The 22,929-nt window shown below is 44.6% G+C and overlaps 1 protein-coding gene and 1 long non-coding RNA gene across 2 annotated transcripts in view; one reads left to right on the top strand and one right to left on the bottom strand.

Annotated features, from left to right (window-relative positions):
- CADM1 (cell adhesion molecule 1) overlaps positions 1-22,929 on the bottom strand; it is a 592,123-nt gene that overhangs the window by 34,162 nt on the left and 535,032 nt on the right. The window lies entirely within an intron of this gene.
- LOC310832414 lies at positions 10,957-12,858 on the top strand. Its single transcript, XR_014558279.1, has 2 exons — positions 10,957-11,561; positions 11,997-12,858. It is a non-coding gene; the product is annotated as an uncharacterized lncRNA (long non-coding RNA).

Here is a 22,929-nt window from a genome sequence, read left to right as displayed (position 1 = left end):
CCCAATTGTCCCCAGCTATTAACCGCAATTCACCTAACAAAAGGGTTGTCAGCCAGGTGCCATAACAATGCACACCTCTCATAAATCTTTCCTGGGCTCCTGAGCAGATGCAGCAAACATGTCCTGGCTTTGAACTCTTTGAACTCTGATTGGACTTGAAGCAGCATCAGCAGATGAAATTAAAATGTGACGTTAGGTTAATAGCTCAGCCTCACCACAAGGCTCAGGGATCAGGGAGCCATAGACCTTGACCGCATCTTCTTCCAAAGAGACGTCATGATGGCTGGTGTTCAGCAGCATATGGTCCCTGATACTGGCGGCAATATATATTCATTATGACTAGTAGGTGTGGATAGCCTTATCTTTCTAATTTCCCTTTCAAGTTGTCAGAGCTGGTGGCTATCACTACATATTGTGGTAGGAAGTTCCATAGTTTAACAAAGTGCCACGTAACTAAGAAATAGTGCTCGAGTTTCACTTCCTCTTCCTCCCCAATCATTTTTCCTTTTGTGTCATGTAATTCTTTGTATAAAGATATAGTGATCTGAACAGACAAATGGTTTCCTTCCCCTGTAACGATGTCGACTAACTTAGCACTGCCATTTTTATTTTATCACTTAACACTGCTTTTGTGCTTATTTTCAATACATTCTGGCTCTAATTGAATTGTCACTGTTCTCCCTGCATTTCATTTTCCTCTGATCCCAGTTGCTTACAATCCCCCTCCTTACAACCTTGTGTGCATGCATGTGTGCATGAATGCTGGAAGAATCAGGACAGATAAAAGAAAGTACTTCTTCATGCAGTGCATTGCTGGAACTTGGCTACTAGCCATGATAATAATAATATATAATAATAATTTGTTATTTATACCCCGCCCATCTGGCTGAGTTTCCCCAGCCACTCTGGGCGGCTTCCAACCGGATATTAAAAACAATACAGCGTCAGACATTAAAAACTTCCCTAAACAGGGCCCCCTTCAGTTGTCTTTTAAAAGCAAAGAGACATCATGATGTAGATTTGGAGAAGAGCAGCTGTTAAGCTTGGCAACTCTGGAGCACGCCAGTTTGGGTGGGTTTTCTTGAATAGTTGGCAACTTAGGCAGCTATGTCAGGGTGAGTTTACACGTGCACATCAATTCACTGCAAGGTCAAGGGACGAATTCTCTATTGAAGGGGTAATCACAGATCAAATGCCATTGATAGGACTTCCATATCACACACATCACCTCAACTCCTGTTCCTTTTCAGTGGATTTACTGCACTCATTCAGCTGAGAGTGACTAGGGGAGGGGTTAACCCATATTCAGCACATATTTAATGTGTAAATGTGCTTTGAGTCCTGGGCCAATGACTTCTGCAATAACAATCTATTTTTTTACCTCTAATATCCATGACGGGAGTGATAAGATATGAAATGTCCACCTGACAAATTTCACAATTGGGGTTGCCATATGTCCTTTTTTTCCAGAACATATCCTCTTTTTCACGGGTAGAGTCATCATATCCTCCTTGGTTAAAAGTAGAAGTCAGCAAATGTGTCCCTTTTTTGCTCTTCAAAATATGGGAACAATAACTCAAGCAACCTTTTTTTAAAAAAAAAAATGCATCAAAGTTACCAGCTACCCATTTGAAATGCTTTACAGTGTTTTTATATGTGCTGGAAGCTGCCCCGAGTAGCTGGAGAAACCCAGCCAAATAGTATTATTATTATTATTATTATTATTATTATTATTATTATTAATAAACAAATCATAATAAGAGGACATTTTTTGATACACTTGCAATGCAATCTATGCATGGCTACCCATTGAGTTCATGGGACTTACTCCCAGGTAAGTGGGCATAGGACTGAAGCCCAAATGCTTTCTTCATTTCTAAAACCCTGCAAAGTGCTCTTGTTGTTGAATCTCTGCGGCTGACCCTGAAATTACCACCCTAAAGCAAGCACACAAAAACCTTCAAAAGAGGGCACTCAGTATGAAATTGTTGAACAAGAATCTTGAATCCATTAAGATTCCAATCAAAACCATGGATTTATCCCCTGCTACCGATGTTGAATTATCATAGCAAAGCTAAGATGATTGTGTTATCGCCAAACCACTGATGTTGAGAATCCTCGCTGTGTTTATCTTGTATACATATATGCTTTGCATATAAATATCGCAGATGTCCATGCACCTCTTGTATTACGTGCCATTTTGGTCTGATGATTTTCATTCCGCTGTCTCCTTTTTTCTGTTGAGGATAACATAGGGCTGCCATACGTCTGGATTTTCCTGGACATTAGTGGGTTTTCAAAGGTGGAGAATTTCCAAAAGGCGGTGCTTTGCCCTGGATCTTCGACAAGTCAATAGGAAAATCACTTTTTTTTTGGCGTTTGTGTGTGTGTGTGTGTGTGTATATATATATATATATGCATGTGTGTGTGTGTATCAAAAACTTTTGGGGTGTCTTGGTTTTTACTTTTTGAAATATTGCAACCCTAGGATAACAGTCTGTGTGCCATCTGATATGGCCTGCAGTCCAATAAATCTGTTCAATTGTGGCACCGAAAGCAACAAAGAAAAATGCAGTATCCTAAGGATTAACAGGACTTACCCCTCCTGGAATTCTGGAAGTGTAGACTTCGCCTTCTGCAGCAAAACTAACAGTGAGCGCCTCCAGATAGCCAATATTTTGCGGGAGGAATGCATAACAAAACTTTAGAGTTGCGCATCTGAAGTAAATTAAAGCATTCTGTTGTAACAAATTCTGGGCTTCTTGCAGCGAGGAAAGTGATTTAAAAGTGTGGGATGAATGAATGAATAAATAAAAAAGTAGAAAGATGTGTAAACAACCCACAAGCCAATCAGGATGAATGCTCATTGACATATAACCACTCTGTAAACAAATGAGAACAAATCCTCAATAAAAACTTGACAGTAATGAGCTAACCATTGTGTAGGGCTTGTGAGAGCAAATCAGAATGAATAAAACAGGTTGTGTGGAGAAGCCCAAGGAGTGTGTAGCTCCTTAAAAGATGAATGTTTCTGGCAACATGACCCCTTTGGAATGGTTATTGATGAAGTCAAAGCATTGTGGGTAGCAGGCAGGTGGAAATATTTGCTCACCTTTGTTCTCTTGGATGTAAAGGATGGGCAGTTAATCTGTGCGACAACCACCTGAAATGACCTGCCAAGCTTGCCAAATGGAGGCCCAGTCTGCTTTTCTTTCCTCTGCTTTGTGCCTAGCAAAGGATCCCTCGATGGGCCACTTAGCACTGGGGGGAAAGATGCAAATAACTGTTGGCTCCTAGATTTTTTAAAAAAGGGGAGGGGAGGAACAGCCATGCTGTTTCTTTGGTGCAACTTGAAATCTTATTTGCATGGCAAAGTTAAGGTAAAGGATCCCCGGATGGTTAAGTCCAGTCAGACTCTGCTTTGGGGTGCGGTACTCATCTCACTTCAGGTCGGGGGAGCCAGCGTTTGTCCATTGACAGCTTTCCGGATCATGTGGCCAGCATGACTAAACCACTTCTGGTGCGACAGGTCACTTTGATGAGTGCCAAAGTGCACAGAAACGCCATTTACCTTCCTGCCACAGTGGTAGCTATTTATCTACTCACATTGGTATGCTTTCAAAATGCTAGGTTGGCAGGAGCTTGGACAGAGCAACGGGCGCTCACCCTGTCACACAGGTTCGAAACACCAACCTTCTGATCAGTGAGCCCAAGAGGCTTGGAGGTACTAATGTTTCAGCCTGCATAATAGCTCTTGTGCCTCAGCTTAAGACTTTTATGAGTTTGGGGGGGGGGTGTCAGTCTGAATGAACCTGTGACCCTGCATCTTTGAGTAATAATAATAATAATAATAATTTATTTATACCTCACCCATCTGGCTGGGCTTCCCCAGCCACTCTGGGTGGCTCCCAATCGAATATTAAAAACACAATACAGCATTAAACATTAAAAGCTTCTCTAAACAGGGCTGCCTTCAGATGTCTTTTAAAAGTAGGATAGTTGTTTATTTCCACAGGGCAGGTGCCACTACCAAGAAGGCTGGTTCCCTGCAACCTCACTTCCCGCAGTGAGGGAACCAGCAGAAGGCCCTCGTCACTGGATCTCAGTGTCCGGGCTGAATGATGGGGGTGGAGAAGCTCCTCCAGGTATACTGGGCTGAGGCCATTTAGGGCTTTAAAGGTCAGCACCAACACTTTGAATTGTGCTCAGAAATGTACTGGGAGCCAATGCAAGTCCCTCAGGACCAGTGTTATATGGTCCCAGTGGCCGCTCCCAGGCACCCGTCTAGCTGCCGCATTCTGGATTAATTGCAGTTTCCTAGTCGCCTTCAAAGGTAGCCCCACATAGAGTGCATTGCAGTAGTCCAAGCGGGAGATAACTAGAGCATGCACCACTCTACATGAGTGTAGAATGTGTGAGAGGAAGCCTGGCAAACCAGTTCCTTTGGTGAAGTAACGGTTGGCTAGTTAAGTACCATGTTCTAGCATATCCAAATAAGTCTCTTGTGCTTTCCCTGCTGTCAGGGAACTGACATCGGAGAGAGAAGCAGAAGGGGGGCGCCAGAGCGATGCCGGGGAGGGAACCAGCAAGGGGGAAGGTTTTCAGCGCGACACCAGCAGAGAGGAGTCGGCGTCAGGGCTCCCAGACCCTTCGCCGGAGACTAGTGGAGAGAGTGTTGGCACGCCTCCGCCCTCCCCTTATTTACGCAGACGTGTTCCACGCAGGGAGAGTAGGAGGAGACTGGGCGGCAAACAGCTTTTATGTTGGAGGAGGTTTAAGAAACGCCCACTGGCAGATTCTGCAAGTGACTAGCAGGTCACGGAGGGGGGTAGCTCTAACCCCTAATAAACGCAGAGCAAGCAATGAGGCGCAATTTACGCACAAGTAACAACCACAACCATTACACCTGCCTCCTTGGAGTCTGTCACCACTCAGAGATTGGCAGGGCAAGTTACAGACTATTTTAAAGTGCAGGCTTAGATTCTTCCCGCTCAAACAAACAAACAAACAAACAATTAGAATTCTTGACTGCCCTCCATGGCAAGGTCCCAAGGGAAGTCACATGTAATGGTGGGGTCACTCCAACAGAAGCAAGACAACTCCGGCAGTAGTTAACTCAGGTTTATTGCTCAAAACACACAAATCACTCTGGAGCTCAGTCACTTATGCTTAAGAACAATGGTAAAATATTTCTGTCTGTACTTGAATGTATCCTGTGATTTATTTCTACACTGACCTTCGAAGCCACCCCAAGTTCTGGACTGAATCCGGTTGTGGGGTTTTGGTATATCCTCCAAAAGGTTAATAGAAATTCTAACAGTTTCAGCACCTATTTTTCTAGGAAAACAGCACTTTTCTTTATTACATTAACACCCCTTCCTTACCCTAAAGGAACCCGCAGTGGGGTACATTGACCCAGGGTCACCCAGTGAGCTTCATGGCTGGGTGGGATTTGAATCCTGGTCTCTCAGGTCCTAGTCCAGCACTCTAACAGCCACTCCAAACTGGCTCTCATATATAAAAATGGTTTCAATGCAAATGTAGGCTTCCTGCCCTGTGTCTCATCATTCCTTGCTGCTCTATCATGGGGAAGCGTTATGAGGAACTCCTAAACTTGCTCGCTACTGTGTGGCAGCTAAATTGGTCCAAACAGATTTGTTTATTTCATTTAACAGGCTATATATACACTGCTTAATCGAAAAGTGGGTTATGTACGTGGGTTAGCACGGTGCCTAACCAAAGCTATAATTCAAATTTTTGATCTCTCTCTCTCGATCTCTCTCTCTCTCTCTCTCTCTCTCCAGCTCTCTCTCTCCAGCATGGCTAGCACAACTTTTGGCATACCTTGGGAAGAACTCACCTGTGCAGTCCCAGAAGAATGCTAAGCCATAGTCAGGGGTAGTTTGATGTTTGATTCCTTGAGACCGAGACCTGAGTAGAGAATGAGGGCCAGTTCAAAACAATTGCATGTAGCCTCCCAACTTCTGTCAGTGTGCTATACAACGTGCTGGAAGGTCCCTTCCACAGCTTCTTCTTTGGGGAGGTGTGTGGGTGGGTGGGTGGGGGTGTTACCAAAGCAACAGATTCAAAGCAGGTCTCCAGGAAACACGTCTCTCCTTGGGGCATTTCTGTCTAGCTCCTCTCCTAAAACAGAAGCCAATATTGGGAGGGGAAAAGCATTGTCTGGGGGATATAAGCAGCATGCTCAGCTTTGATCTGCTTCTGGAGGACCTGGGCAACCTCAGCAGGTTTCTGAGAGATGCTGTTTTCTCGGAGGACCAGCCTTAGACTGACAAACAGTGCTAGCAACCGTTGGGATGGAGAAGGCTTTTTATAGGCACATCATTGCATTTTCTTTCATATGCAAGATGCAGAATAGTACAGATCTGTTTTTTAACTAGTAAACTAAGATGTGGAAGGAGGACCTATGTACAGGGACCCCTCTGTGTGTGAACTGCATTCACATGGCGGTCTATTCCATTTCCACAACATTCCCCAAACTGTTAATTTCCACATATATTTGAGTTTTCGCACAATGTAAAAGTCACGCCTGGAACTATAATTGAATACAGTGCAGATTTAGCACTCGTTTCCATATTATTTGCAAACTGATTTTTCTTTTCCTGGAAGCAAAGAACACAGTAATGAGCTCTAAACTTGCCCTGTATGGTTCTAAAGTTCTTGGTACAGGTGGAATAGTTCTAGCAAAAGAAATCTGTTGCCAGCTTGTTTCTTTTCTGCATTGGCAAAGGATGGTGTCCACTTCCTGCATCTCTGCAATGTTTGACTCATTAGCCGGTGACATAGAGTTATCATATATCCTAAGTGCAGGGATGCTAAGCTCACTACTCCAAAACATCTACTGAGTCTGCTGTCATGAAATTTGTTTACGGTCATTTGCAAAGCAGATTCTCTCCCCTGCCTCCCAAATCATTTAGGCTCTTGATTTATTACCAATTTGTTATGCATCTTGGCAAAAAGCAAAGTGAGGGAAACAAAAAAATCAGACTCCGCTGCTTGAAGTGCTGAGTGTGTGTGCTTGCTGAGCTTCGAAACTTGCAATCTTTCATCTTCTTGTAACTCCTCTGCGGAATTAGGAGCATCCTGCACTTGAATGAAGGGCAATATACAGAAACTCTTTCATTATTTTCTTTGGGGTCAGGACATTCCTCTGGTCAAGGCAGCAGTAATCTCATGGCTGTGGTTTGGTTTATTTGCCCAAGTCCTTGAACTAACTCCCCATCTTCTTTCACATCCTTACTCCCCCAAAATTTATGCCTTTATTTCTCATACACTCTCTGCCCATGACCCTACTGATTCTACTCTACCTCCTTCAGCCACCCAAAAGGTCCTTGCTTGTTGGCTGCTCTTTATTCCTGGAGCTGATTCCCACAATATCTGCCTGATACCACCTTCCCTTCTTTTCTCTCCAAACCATCTTGAAAACCAGGTGTGGGAAACCTTTGGCTTCCAGATGTTGCTGTGCTACAACTCCCATCATCATCCCTGGGCATTGGCTATGCTTGCTGGAGCTGATAGGAATTGTTGTTCAGTAACATCCTGCTTGGAGTACTGCAATGCGCTCTACGTGGAGCTACCTTTGAAGGTGACCCGGAAACTACAACTAATCCAGAATGTGGCAGCTAGACTAGGAGTGGCCACCAGGACCATATAAAACTGATCCTGAAAGACCTACATTGGCTCCCAGTATGCTTTTGAGCACAATTCAGTGTTGGTGCTGATCTTCAAAGCCATAAATGGCCTTGGCCCAGTATACCTGAAGGAGCATCTCTACCCCCATCATTCAGCCCAGAAGCTGAGGTCCAGCTCCAAGGGCCTTCTGACAGTTCCCTCACTGCGAGAAGTGAGGTTACAGGGAACCAGGCACAGGGCCTTCTTGGTAGTGGCACCAGATGTCAAGGAAATAAACAACTATCTGACTTTAAGAAAACATCTGAAGGCAGCCGTGTTTAGAGAAGTTTTTAATGTTTGATTCTATTTTTAATATTCTGTTGGGAGCTGCCCAGAGTGGCTGGGGAAACCCATCCAGATGGACAGGGTATAAATAGCAAATTCTTATTATTATCTGGAGGGTGAAAGGTTCCCCACACCTGCCCAGAACCCATATTTTCCTTTGGCTAAATCTGTTAGCCCTCACATAGTGGAAGCAAGCCCTCAGGACACGTCACTGCACTGGTTCCAACTGGTCTCTCCTTTTCCTCCTCTCCCTCCGTTCTCCTTCTTTTGCTGCCTCAAACATTCTTGGAAGCTAGACTGTAAATGCACAAGACCTAGAACCTGTCCTTTGTTGACTTATGTTTCATTGTGAAGAGGCAGGCACACTGGTGCTGCTTTAAAAATACACTCGAGCAATAATATTTTCCCCACAAACGCATTAATTCATGCAGTGCCCTGTTGGGAGTAGCTGTTTGAGCATGCTGAAAATCTCAAAGGAACGGCGACGACACAGAACGCAGCTGTTCCCCTGGCATTTATCTCTTCAGCTCTATGCTTGAGTAAAGCTTTACTCTTTGAGTAAAGCTCGCAACAGTTCCTTTGGCTCTGTGCTCGAGTGAAGGAAAGCAAATACCAAAAGGGAAAAGATCCTCGCCTGCCTATAAGTCAGGGCTGCTCTGCTGAATTGGTGGACAGGCTGTGCTTTATAACAGCCATTATAAGAAACTGACATGCTTCATGTAAATGCTAATCTTTACAATTTGAGGAGACAGGAGATGGAATCATGGATATCCATCATCTTGTCTAGTTAGACTTTTAAAGGAAGCCAGGATTATGCTAGACAACTTTGGACACCAACCTCTCCGCTGATGGAGCCAGCTTCTGTTTAATCATAATTAGTTCAGTGGATGCAATAGCTTAGTTGGTTACAGCGTGGTGCTGATAATACCAAAGTCACAGGTTCGATCCTCATATGTGACAGCTGTATACCTAGCAGACCTAAAGGAGCGTCTCCATCCCCATCGTTCAGTCCGGACACTGAGGTCCAGCTCCGAGGGCCTTCTAGCAGTTCCCTCACTGCAAGAAGGGAGGTTACAGGCAACCAGGCCTTCTTGGTAGTGGCGCCCACCCTGTGGAATGCTCTCCCATCAGATGTCAAGGAAATAAACAACTATCTGACTTTTAGAAGACACCTGAAGGTAGCTCTGTTTAGGGAGGTTTTTAATGTTTGATTCTATTTTCAATATTCTGTTGGGAGCTGCCCAGAGTGGCTGGGGAAACCCAGCTAGATGGGTGGGGTATAAATAACAAATTATTATTATTATTATTATTATTATTATTAACCAGGCAGAGGGTCTTCTCAGCAGTGGTGCCCTCTGTGGAACACCCTCCCATCAGATGTCAAAGAAATAAGTAACTATACAACCGTTAGAATATATCTGAAGGCAGCCCTGTATAGGGTAGTTATAAATTTGATATTTGTTTGATATTTTATTATGCTTTTATATATGTTGGTAGCCTGCCAGAGTGGCTGGGGCAACCCAGTCAGATGGGCGGAGTACAAATAATAAAACTGTTGTTGCTGTTTTTTCTATGTTATGGATAAGCAAATGCATTTGATTGGAGGGAAGAGATATTTTAGACGAACTTTAAAGCAAAGTAGCTTTTCGACAATTTACAGTACACTCGTGTACTATGTTCTGCACTTGGAGATTGCTTCAGTGAGGTACAATCTACCTTCAAAGAAAAGAAGGGGAACAAAGGGGCTTTTCAGTGGTACAATCCTAAAGAAACCTTATTTGGTGCCTGTAAGACAGATGCCTCTCAAAACTCTTAATTTCATCTGAAAGAAGGGCATGCCACATCCCCTGTTTTGTTCATGAACGGTGGAATCCTTTGCATCTATAATGCATTTTCCTATTGGAATCGAAGGCTGGGTCATCTATCCCAGGGTCTGGAGTCTGGCACGGAGCCAGGCAAATTGCAAGTTCCTACATCCATTACAATTTCACATGACAGTTACTTGAAGCCGATCAAGAAAATCTGGAAAGCTCGAAAGACAACACCCATTGGGTAAGACATATGACTCCAAGCATCCTCTGCTTACGAAATGAAATGAAATAGTCTAATATGATTCATCATTGCATTTTCTCTCCCAGAAACATCCGATTCCTTGTCATCTTCCATCAGGGGCTGAAGCTGAGCGGCGCAATGACATCTAATGCATGGGTTTTCCCTCCCTGAAGAGCGATTGAAGCTGATTCCTGGGGTACTTAAAGGATTCGGGGGCACAGGCCCATGGTGCAAATTTGCCTTTGGACAAATTAAGATGATGGGGGCTGGGTCTTAGGATATGCATGTGGCTTAAAAGTGTGTGTGTGTGTGTGTGTGTGTGTGTGTGTGAGAGAGAGAGAGAGAGAGAGAGAGAGAGAGAGAGAGAGAGAGAGAATGAAAACATAAGGGCATGCCCTCCAACTGTCCCGATTTTCCAGGAACAGTCCTAGAATTAAGAAAGCCATCCTGGCTGCTGATTTGATCCCAGTACAGTGGTACCTCGGGTTAAGAACTTAATTCATTCTGGAGGTCCGTTCTTAACCTGAAACTGTTCTTAACCTGAGGTACCACTTTAGCTAATGGGGCCTCCCACTGCCGCTGCACAATTTCTGTTCTCATCTTGAAGCAAAGTTCTTAACCCGAGGTACTACTTCTGGGTTAGCGGAGTCTGTAACCTGAAGTGTCTGTAACCCAAAGTACCACTGTATGTCCCTATTTCCCTTGCCAGTGCTGCCGCTGCCAGGCTCAGAAAGGAGGGTGAGCCAGCTGTGAGGGAACATCTTCTTGCCTCTCCATGGCTTCTGCTGTGAACTTCCTCCCTTGGGCAGCTCGTAGCAGCTTCTGGAGAGTGGGCAAGGAGGAGGAGGAGGAGGAGGAGAGGCTGTGGCTGCTGAGGTCCACAGTGCTGTGTGATGCACTGGCTCTGAGGGGCAGGCAGAGGAAAGGGTGGTCCTGGGTGGGAAGAAAGGTGGAGCGAAGCGGAGTGCAAAGAAGTCTTGATTTGGAGGGCGGAGGATGCTTTGTGCATCTACGTCCAATCTTGCCCCTTTCTGAAATTTATTTATTGGTGTGTGTTTTTCTTTTGCCTTTGGCAAAATGGTTGTGTTTATTCACAACAATCACAAAATCCACGACACTAGCAATAACAAGATTCCATCAGTTTTAAACATGTGCATCAATAGAGGCATCCCCAAAGTCTAAATATGTATCTAAATGAAACCAGCTATTGCAATGTATGACACTGACGAGCCCGCATTCTGAAATAGAAAGGGCAGTGGGATCTGTAGGGGGTGGGTGAGAATGTAACTGATGAAGCATTAAACCCCATGGCTCCCTGTCTGATGTCATTACAGGTGGAAATGTGTATGCAAACCCGAATGCCATTCATTCGAAGAGAGGTGCAAAATAGGCCATCTCCAAGATTACTCATTTGCAGAAAGAGAAACTCTCCAACCATTTGCACGGACTAAGCGGTACAATATAAAATAAGATCTGGAAAACTGAACCTCCCTTTTAAAATGGCAACGGCGTCTTTTAAAGTGAAAAACGAGGTGAGCAGGAACACCCCCCTCCCCATGAAGTGTATTTGAAAATACACTTGGGGGATATAGAAAGGAATACCATGAAACACATAAATTATCCGTGATAAAACGTTCCTCTTAAATTATATTAGCCTTACCCCAAACACTATGCCCAAGTAAAGCCCATCTTTCCAAATCAAGAGAGAGATTTGTCACCGATCTATTTAGATTCAATTTAATCATTTGAGAAATGTCACAAGGAACCGAAATGCCTAAAGATGTTATAACCTCTGGGCGCCAGAGGAATTGCCAGTTAGCATATAAACAACATAGCTTTATGGTGCCCTGTGGCACCAGGGTCAATGTTATTATGCTCATTAGAGTGTTCAGGGACTGAAAGACAACAGCTCACCCCATGAATTCATCAAAATGAACAATTTACTTTTTTTCTTTCATTCCAAACAGATTTCCTTATATGGCTACCAAGCAACTTAAAAACCTGCTAGAAGCATATGTAAAACTGCATTTCTTGTGCACATCAAAAATGGGAGAGAGAGAGCGCTTGAAGGCAGCCTGTGTACAAACAGTAAGTGAAGGACCGGTGGCTCATCTAGCAATCAAGCACAACCACCCTTTTGAAGGGCTAGTGGTCCTGCAAGACTTTATTAATGCACAAAGGAGCTGCACCCTTTCACCATTGAAATGCACTAAACTGGTTGGCAATGCAAGTGAAATATTATTGGCCGTCAGCAGATGGCACCCTTTCCATTTCCTATATCTTTGGAGCCAGCAAAGCCCCCAAACAGGTGTGGTTTTTTTTTTTTGTTTTTTTTTTTTGCAAATTATTGTGTCCATAAGAAGTTCTAGAGCTTTCAAAGAAAGGAATGGAAAAGCCTTTCCTCGGAGATGAGGAAGAAGCCACACAGGGACACCTGGAAGCAGGTAGGCAAGGCAGAAGTGGGCAGTCAAGGTAGGCACCCAACGAAATGTATGTCATTACATACAGGTTGAGGCTATCCTGATTTGAATGTTTACACCACTCCAAACAATGTAGTCTGTCTGATCTAAACTTTACTATTTTTAAAAAAGCACAACCCTGTATTATGTGCATTCATATTGCTGACTTAAAATTTAACCACTAGATTTAACGCTTGGGATGGGATTGAGAATGCTTAAGGCATTCCCAGTGGGTGTTTTCTTTTAAACAGCGGCCATGACAAGCCCTATCAAACTGCCTTTGAAAGCCTTCTTTCATATCAATAAAAAATTATTTCATTTATTTCACAGCATTTGGTTGTAATAAAACCTCCTAGTGGTTTTGCTTAATGGATTTCTACCTGGTATGGAACACTGTGGAAGCTAATCTCTTCCCCCTTCCCCCCTTTTTAAAAATAAAAAAAGTTTTTATTAATTTTCCTTTTTCACATCACACATAAAACAATATAAGTTACAACCATGTTGCTTAAAAATGTTAAATTAAGGGTGTGTTTTTTTTAAAAAAACAATATTTATTAAGGTTTTAAAAGTTACAAAAAGAAAAAGTAAAAATACCATATTAAACAAAAACAAAACAGCACATCACAATAAAGAAAAAGAAAAAAAAAGAACAGAAAAATAGAAACAATTAAAAAACACATCAAACCTTCCCATAACTTATCTTTCATTTGCTTGTTTCCTTGACCTCCTCACACCTCCCTTTTTTGTATTCTAGTTCGGTTAACATTTCAGCAAATCCTTTCCATCTTTTCCAATTTTTGTCCTGTAATTTATCTTAATATAATGTATCTTTACTTTCCCTCCTTTCACCAATTAACAGTCTGTTTTTTCCTAAACCTTTATAACATTTCTGCTAAAACCACATAACTTCATTCCAACATCCTTCTAACATTCATTAATTTTACAATGTTTCTGTAGATAGTCTTTAAATTTATTCCAATCTTCCTCCACCGACTCTTCTCCCTGGTCTCGGATTCTGCTGGTCATTTCCGCCTAAATTAAGGGTTTTTCACCTTGCAAATTAATTCTAGATAATAGTAAGAAAAGGCCATACCCTAAACTTCTGATCTTCCAGTTCTATATCAGTCCATGGTTTTCCTCCTGGAACTTGAATGAAAGACACAAAATTCCTGACTTGGAACACCTTCTAATATGTAAGCAAATGGGGAACTCCCAGACCTCCCTTGTTGCCATTATTATACAATATCCTGCTGCATAACTGAACTTTCTCTCCGCTATGAATGAATTTACCCAATTTTAAGCTGTGGTCTCTTCGGGCAGCTGCAGAACCAGCTTCAGAGCAAGGTCCCAGCCTTAGTCCCTCATAAGTGAGCATTGATTACATTTGACATTTGAATATTCAAAATCTGGATTTGCATCTTGAAGGTCTGCTGGGTTTCCAAACTGGTACACAATTTCATAGCGTGGAGGAAGCGGACAGAGAGTTCTTGTTTATCTCTCTCCCTCCCTCATCATCATTTGAGAACCCACTGAGGGTCGTCCAATGAAGCTGAAGGCCAGGAGCTTCAGGACAGGCAAAACGAAGGCCTGTATCAACAGTGTTACTCAAATGTGACCTAGAAGCAAATTAGCCTCCCAGGCTTTGTTGCAGCCAAAACTCTTCTCCAAATGAAAGGGCAATTAGTGACTGGGACCCAGGCATCCCCCCCCCCCCAGCCCTGACATCTGTCCAGTGGGAAATTAGTCACATCAGAGAGGTCACTGAGCAGCCGTTAGACTGGCGGCAGGTTGGTGGCATTCATCCTTCCATCGTTGCTGCTGCAGACTGGCTTGATGCCAGGGTCCTCAGAAGTCAAAAGACTCTGTCTCATGCCATCCATCAGTTGAATTGTCCAGCAGCCGTGCATTATGGGATTCATCTGGCCACACATTTTCCAGAGGAGTTAATTGTCTGCTGTCAAAAGGTGGTGATTGCTTCCGTGTGCTTTTCGGGAAGCTGGCAATATGGATCGCTTGCTCTGGGACGCAGGTGGGGTTGCAAAATTGCCTGCACCCCTGCCAAAATCCTCCATCAAGAGGCCTGTTCAGGTATGTTATTGTTGCATCTTTGAGCCAAAGTGCTGTCAATTCTTATGAATGTTCTCATAATGACACCCCAGATTCATCATAAAACTCACATAGCTGAAGCTCCTTCAATGGCAAGAGCAGGAGTTAAAAAGCTGGTGGTATCTGCAAGAGGGTTTTGTATCAATAGATAGTATCCATCACTGAAGGCCTTTAATGCAATTTTTGGATAGTTATGCTTCAGGTATGCATCTGTCTTTTATTTCAGGTTTGGATTTGGCAACCATCATTCAGGATTCGAGTCTTCATTATGTTCTTCTGTCCTTGAAGACAGTTCAATGGCTTCTGCTGCTACAGAATGTGCTAACTTGCTTTCCTGTGGGGAGGGGAATGTATTGTGCCATTGCTGCAGCATTTCTTGCTTCCTTTAACATTGCAGGCACAATTCAAATTGATGTGCTTAACCCTTAAGGTAAAGGTAAAGGGACCCCTGACCATTAGGTCCAGTTGCGGATGACACTGGGGTTGCGGCGCTCATCTCGCTTTACTGGCCAAGGGAGCAGCGTACAGCTTCCGGGTCATGTGGCCAGCATGACTAAGCTGCTTCTGGCAAACCAGAGCAGCGCATGGAAATGCCGTTTACTTTCCCGCTGGAGCGGTACCTAGTTATCTACTTGCACTTTGATGTGCTTTCGAACTGCTAGGTTGGCAGGAGCAGGGACCAAGCAATGGGAGCTCACCCCGTTTTGGGGATTCGAACTGCCGACCTTCTGATCAGCAAGCCCTAGGCTCTGTGGTTTAACCCACAGTGCCACCTGCAACCCTATGCTTAACCCTATGATGGCTCAAATATAGTTGGCTTTTATGGGCCTTCACAATGACCTCTGTATGTCAGGGGCTGGGCAGAGGAGGAGGAGAAGTGGTGGAGACTGCCTCCCCATCCTGACCCTTCCAGGGAGGAGGAAGAGGAAGACAGTATAGATTTACCACAGTGGTTTGCGGGAGGTCACAACTCAGAGGTATATGAGGGGGAAAGTGGGGAAATAATGGGAGAGGAGGAGCAGGCAGAGCTGGAACAGCAGCTGGCTGACATGGTGTCACTAGAAAGCATTCCAGACCCACCATCTCCCAGACCCAGGTGAACCTTAAATGTAGGAGAGGCAACAGCTCGAAGACAGAGGACACTTAGCAGCACCCATAGAGGAGATGAGGAGGAGGAGGTGGAGATTCACTTGGGACAACACCATTGAATCAGTTTTATAATGAATGATTTTAGAGTGTTGTGTTGTGTTGTGTTGTACTGTTGTACTGTTTTATTGTTAGCTGCCCTGATCCCGGCTTCGGCTGGGGAGGGCGGGATATAAATAAAATTTATTATTATTAAATTTATTATTACCCAACTGACTGGGTTCTATAGCCTCTCTCTGTAAAATTTGAAATAAAAAGGACTGTAAGAAACTTCCTTTGTCTTTATACTTTCCTGGGCAACCAGCCGGGAGCCGCTGACAGCAATCTGACACTGTCCCTGTGTTTTACGCTGGTCTTCCTGAGAAGCCTAGAGCAGGTCATAGTCTTGGTTTCATGGGGCAGATTTGAAGGGTGGTCGCATGTAGGGTAGGGCTGGTGAAACATCTACAGTCCTCCAGATGGCACTGGACTCTATCTCCCATCAGCTCCAGCCACCTTGGTCAGTGACCAGGAAATATGAGTGTTGTGGTCCAGCAACATCTAGAGAAGTCTTCCCATACCTGCTTTAAAGAACCATTCTTGGTGGCTGAACTTGGTGCTTATGCAACTCTCTTCTTTCATTGGATGAAAAAAGTCAGGCCCGAATAGCTTCTATAAGTGATATAAGATCTCCTTTTATCATGTCTTGGATCTTTGAAGATAGAACAAACTGAATTATTGAACAAAATCTGCCTCTAAAACCAAAATCTTAAGAAGAATCTTGACTTGATACCAACTTTAATTATGACTTAATTATTAGGTTTGGCCTAATTAAACGGTATGTTTTTGAAAGCTGTGTAATAATAACCCTCTAATGAAAAGGTCATGCCCTAGATAACAATTGAGTTGGGAAGTTCAAGGAAGAGCTAGAGCAATAAGTTACTTAAGTAGGTCCACAGAGATTTATAAGACAAAGCCATTCAAGCTGGTTCTAGCCTAAGGGCCTGATAAAGATGTCTAGAGGGCCACATTCATTCCCAGGTCCTGAGCTTCTCCATCCTTGATCAACACCAACTGCATATGCTGGAGGAAGAGGCATGGGGTTGAAAATCTTTGTGGGGAGCTGTGTGCTTGCTGTATGCAAGGTTTTTTAGAATGGGGTCCATATCATTGCCAAAGGTCAGTTACCATGTTCCACCACACTTTGGCATCTAATCTAATTTGGGGTGGGGTTATGCAGATGAAGAGGGCAGGGCCAGATCAGTTCTGTGGAATTCTAAGGAGTCAGGGTGTGTTATTCTTTAAGGAGCCACAAGACTCTTCATTGCTGCTGCTGCCGCAGTCTATCCCCTCTAGTAATGGTTAAATTCCCAGCTACTGAAGTGTAAGCGAGCAGTTCTTTGCATAAGAAGTGGGGTATCAACATTAGCAGAGCTTAGGGCGGAGGCACGAATGAAGATTACAGACCCCTGTCTGTGAGCCATGGATTGTTCACTTGCTGCAGAAGGTGTGTGTTCAAGAAGCCATTCTTGGCCAGCAATATAGACAGATGGGCAACCAGAGGGCTATTTGTCCATCTCTCTCTCTCTCTCTCTCTCTCTCTCTCTCTCTCTCTCTCTCTCTCTTTCTCTGCTAAGATACTTACAAGAAAGGGTTGAGCAGCTTGTTAATTTGTTTGTTTTCCTTCCCTCCACAGATTAATAACACTTCTGTTGTCTCTGCTCCCAAGCTTCCGTCCCTGGGAGTGGTTTGAGACAATCTCCATTGTCTTGTCAGTGAATTATGCATCACCGTAATTATGTGTTTGCTTCTTGTCAGGGTTCTTGTTGCCATTGTTGAGCTACTGGATGAAGACAGACATCAAACAGAGAACTGGGCGAGGCCAATTGATTGTTCAACTGCACAGTTTTCTTGACTTCAAGGGAAATGTGAAAAAGTGAGACTGCTCTGAGCATGTCCAGAGTGCCTTTTTTTTAAAGGCCTGGCAGCAATGTTTAGAAATGGAAAAGGAAGATGCGAAATTGCCCCCACCCAGTGTGAGACCATTGGCCATCAATTATCTGTACCAGGTCTAGCCAACCTGCCACCTTTCAAGGTTACTGGACTCCATCTCCCATCATGCCCAGCCAGCATGGCCAATGGTCAGGGATGGTGGAGCTTGTAGTCTAGCACCATGTGGTGGACAACACACTAGCTATCCCTAGTCTGCACTGATGGCAGCAGAATCTTGGGTTGAGAGAGACGTACCCCAAACCTGCTACTTGCTGAGTCCTCCTGTGAAATGAGGAAGGCAAACGTTTGAACTGGAAACGTTATGCAACCCAAACACACACTGCCACTGAATGATGGGCCCTTGTTTATTACCATTTGGCGCAAGGGTCCATGTTCCCTGCAGTAACAGAAGTGTAAGTTGGGCAGTGAAAGCTGCGAGCTTTGGGGAAAGCTGGTGAGAGTACTGGCGGAGGGGTTTGTGTTCCTGTGTGTGTTAAAAGGCAAGAGAGTGATTGAAGATCCAATAGAGGGCAAATAAGGAGGGAGATTAAGTGGAGAGTTTTACTAGGAAATAATTGTTTTCTATATACGCTAATTGCAGTGCACTTGTAAAAACTGCCCTCATAAGCTAATCTGCTGTTAGATTTTTCTTTATGTGTTTTTAATGAATTAGCAATAAAGATGTCTCTTCTTGCCGCTCCCACAAATGGTTCCAGAGCAGGAGAGAGGGCGGAAGGATAAGGCTTGCTGGTCTTGCCAGCCAGCAATGGAGGCAGTGCAAGTCACAGCGTCTGATTTTCACCCATCGCCTCAACCCACTAAAGCTCCTGCAATCCCATAAATGGTGCTCCTGGGGTTTGGGGCCATCTCTGGTGATGAGGAGGATTGGACATAAGGACAACCCCTTGCAGTAGGTAGGGAAGATAGGAAAGAACCCATTTTGTAAACACAAAATGGTAAACACAGCCCTCTAGTGCAAAGCCACCATTGGGCAACCATATGACTCTATTAGCTGCAGATGCTCTTCCATATCCAAATCCGCAGATGTCGACAGACAGTTGAGTGGGACTGCACCCTGTCTCCCACAACTGGATATATGGAGAAAAGCCACCTACCACCCACACATTGCTCTCACTGGACTGGGATGTTCTCTGCTTGTCACCGGGCGATTCATGCTTTTGGGGCCAGAATGCAACGGCCTTTGCTTCCACTGAGACACAAAGCAAAACAAACAGGCCGTGTGCTTTAGCAAGGGATTCCATTGTCAGATTGCATAGAGATGTTGCTAGATGATGAGAAGATTCAGATTGGCAGGAGTCAAGGAGTTGCCGGTGGCAGATAACAAGGGACGGGAGCGTGAGGAGTACGAGGTTGCTTCATCTGTCCAAAGGGCTTAGAGCACACGTGGGCATGCAAAGCCTCTGTCACTCTGCTAAAGTGTTTTGACACCCTGGGAGAGGTAGGGATTCCTTTCTAGGTCACCGGCCCATTCACATCCTTCCCTAACATTCTGACAAGAATGTCTGCATTGCCTGCAGGTGTCACCTGGATGAGAACCTCCAGAAATTTCTCTTTGTGAGCTTTCGGTGCAGGCAAGCAAACAACCCCTCCCACATGTGTATCGAAAAGTGTAACGAAGGGTTGCTCCTCCACTCTACATTTGTCCATTTGTCTGTGTCCTATGCCAGAGATCACCCAGATTGGGCACATTCCAGGGGCCAGAAATCCATTGAATGGACTGCACCACCATCCTCACTTCTCATGTTGTTTGCCTCTGAAGCCCCAGGCACTCCTCACACTGTTAGAGCTCTTTCCTCCTTCTTGACTCATCTGGAAGGTGCAGAGGTATTTGGAAAAGTGGAGGGAGAGGAGGCCCAGCATTGCTCACAAAGTGCGAGGTCTTGACCCTTCCCCATAACTCCTCTGCAATTCAAAGCCAAGGCCTGGGGGTGTGGCCATTCTGTGTCAGGCTTTGGGAAAGGTTGGAACAGGCCACCCAAGAGAGGTGGAAAGGCCCCCCCAAAGCTTCAGACCAGAGAATCTAGTAGTGGGGCCCCACTGCCAATAGTCTGCAAACTCTACCTCCAGTTCTGTGGGAGCTTGAGGATCATGAGTACACCAACAGAAACCAGGTCAAGAAGCAAGTTTTCTGGACCTTGGACAGCGCCCAGGACCTTCCCACCCCTTTAGGACACTGTTCAGTGAAATGGCCTTTCCTGCTTCGTCAGAACGCTTCAAAGAGGGCCAGATTTCATGAAGTGAACATGCTGTTGAGGTTTTTTTTAGGATTTTACCCCAGGACATATACTGCCATGGGAGGCAGATTAAATTGACCGGTGGGCCAGATTAGGCCCCTGAAACGGAATTTGGACATGCCTGGGGTAGAGGATGTTGGGTACATGTTATTAAGGAAACCATGGGCCACCTTACCCCTTCAAATCCTCTTTCACCCAGGCAGAATGAGCTAATGCTATGATTTCATTTTGCATTAACTGAAATGAAATGTATGTCTGCTTCTTGGGAGGACTGTGTTGTCTATGTTAGGGAGGGAGGGACCTGTCAGTTTTAGTTCCTTTAGGTTTCTAATTTTTTTCTCTAATCCCCATTTCCACATTAGATCATGAATATATATATATATTTGTGTGTGTGTGTGTGTGAGAGAGAGAGAATCTATACACATCTTGTGTGCAATTCGGTCTAATAAATGCATTTTTGCAAGCAATTTTCTTCAATATAATGCATTTTTGTACACTATCTTCCACTAAAATAAACGTTCTTTTGTGTGCACACTTTTTTTTTGGTTGGAAAACAATGTCACCAACCTTGGAGAAGGGCACATTTTGAAGAGTAGCTCTGTTTCCATTTGCCAAGGGCCAATTTGGTAAGTTTGCCTTACTATGCAAACAGAGTGAGTATCTCCTATATCCCTAGACTCTGCTATGCAGCCTTGTGTGGCTTCCTCTCCCCCCACCCTTCCCAAAGAGTCCCAGACCCCAAAACAAGAGCTCCCCAGTTAGAGTCTCAGCTAATGCTGTTAGGATATCCCTTCCCTGACTGGAAGAAACTCTGAAAGACTTCCCCATGGCTTCCAGCATCAGCTAAAGCTGAATCAAAAAGACAGGAATCAATTTACACAGAGGGACTACACACTCAGTCTGGTGGGAGGTGCAGGCGGCTGCTGTGTATGTTGTAAGGAAATAAAATATTTTTCGATTGATTATGAGTTGCAAATGGCACTTGAGTGATTCCCCTCTGACTCGGCCCGGCTTGATATGCCCCCTGGGCTCCCTTATCCATCCAGGGCCTGTTTTATTCACTTCTGCATTTGCAACAAATATTTTATGCATGCTTATACAATTTGTTGTTGTTGTTTGTTTATGACCTGTGCTGGCACTAGATTCCCAGTGTAAATGAAATACGACATGGCAGTCTTGTAGTGGGCTGACATGCATTTAATACATATGTAAATCCGTCTCCTTGGACAGAGTGTCATATAAATATCGTTAACAGAATGTTAGGGTCTGTTTAGCTCAGAAAAGCAGGCTTCTTCCTTTGGTATTCTTCTCCTGGCACCTTAGGAAGCATGGCACAAAGCTGCAGAGGAGAGCCTTGGCTTGCACGGTGGTTGGGTGCAGATTGGCTGAGCTTCTCTGGGAGGCTGGTGGGGCAGGGAGAAAAGGGGGTTATAGTGTTGTCTACACCCCAATCGCTGAGTGGCAAGAGACTTCAGGAATGCTTGCATCTATCCAGAGTTCAGTTTCCTTGGAATGAAGGCCAGTGGAGGCTGCGGTGCCCTCACAATATATTGTTTTATTTACACATATATGCAACCTGAGCACAAGACGGAGGCAGGGCCATCTTACCCATAGGTGCTAGGGGTGCGGGGCACCCGGGCATCAGACTCTCAGGGGTGCCAGGCTGAGAGTCCAGGGCCCAAGAGTTGAGTCTGGGGAAGAACCTGTCTGTTGGTTGGAGCACTGTGGTGGGCTCTTCTGCTGCGGGTGGCTCTGCACCACGAGTTTGGGGGCGACCAAGCCAGCGAGACGCTGAGGCAGCCAGCCGGCTCCACAGTCCTGTACGCCTGGGACTGGGCAACTGGGGGGGGGGTGCACCGGGTGGATCTTTGCACCCTGGCGCCGCATATGCTTAAGACAGTCCTGGACAGAGGGGTTCACAGCACTAATACCTCAGCAGATCTTGTATTTCCATTAGGTTCCCAAGGAGATCCCGAAGGCATAGGCCAGCAAAGAGCAAAACAAGCTTACAGCATCATCCCAAACTCATGCACATACTGTCCCCCTTGGCTTATTGTACTCCATCCTAGGATGACATGGCATCCAGCCATGTGTGGTGGGAAAAGCCTGCTCATTTGTCTCTATGGCAACAGGGCTCATTTTTGGACATGGAAATGGTGGTACTTAACTGGCCAACTAAGGCCATTGTCTTATGAAGAAATGGTTTGAGCAGTTCAGTAGCCATTTCTACTAGATTCTAAGCCTCCTTGATGCCGAATCACTGGCCTGGATGGGGCCCACAGATATCATTTAGACTGCCCCTCCAATTGATAACAATACTTTTGGAGGGATTATACCATTAAAGGAAGGGACCCCATCCCCGCTCTGTTTCAAAATGCTTGAGATTACTCATCAAGAAAACCTCTTATCACTTCAACACACCATTGTGTCAATTAAATGGACCTCGATCCTTCTAGATATGCATGGCAAAGACATAGTCCAGGATCCTTTGCATTAAAAAATGTGTGTTTGTGTGCCAGTTTGTTCTTTGAAGTTCTGATTTATAAAACTATAAATCTACAGCTGCAGCAAGAGGATTCATAGACCAGACCACCTGCCAGTTGTTGGCACAGCCAATGGCTAGGGGATGATGGAAGTTGGAGTCCAAAACAGGCTTCCCTCCATGCTGAACTTCTGGCACTTGGTGAAGACTGTTTTCTTTCAGCAGGCATTTTAAGTCAGTTTCCCCAATATTATGCTTAATTTTAACTGACTTTATAGTCATTGTACCTTTTGCATCTTCACTGCATGCTGCCTAGTCACTGCGGCGTTAAGAGATATATAAATGGTTGAAATAAGAAAACTAAGAAAACTAAATTAAAATCTGGAGGGCACCAGGGTGTTTTTGAGGATTTGGCTTCAGCATTCTCCTCACCACCACACAAACAAAGTAAATAATTGGGCATTTTCTTTCCCTGACTTTC

The sequence above is a fragment of the Podarcis gaigeae genome (genome assembly GCF_964106915.1).
Source record: "Podarcis gaigeae genome assembly, chromosome: 15".
NCBI lineage: Eukaryota > Metazoa > Chordata > Lepidosauria > Squamata > Lacertidae > Podarcis > Podarcis gaigeae.
The sequence above is the reverse complement of the archived record's forward strand: the minus strand, read 5'-3'. Positions and strand labels throughout refer to the sequence as shown.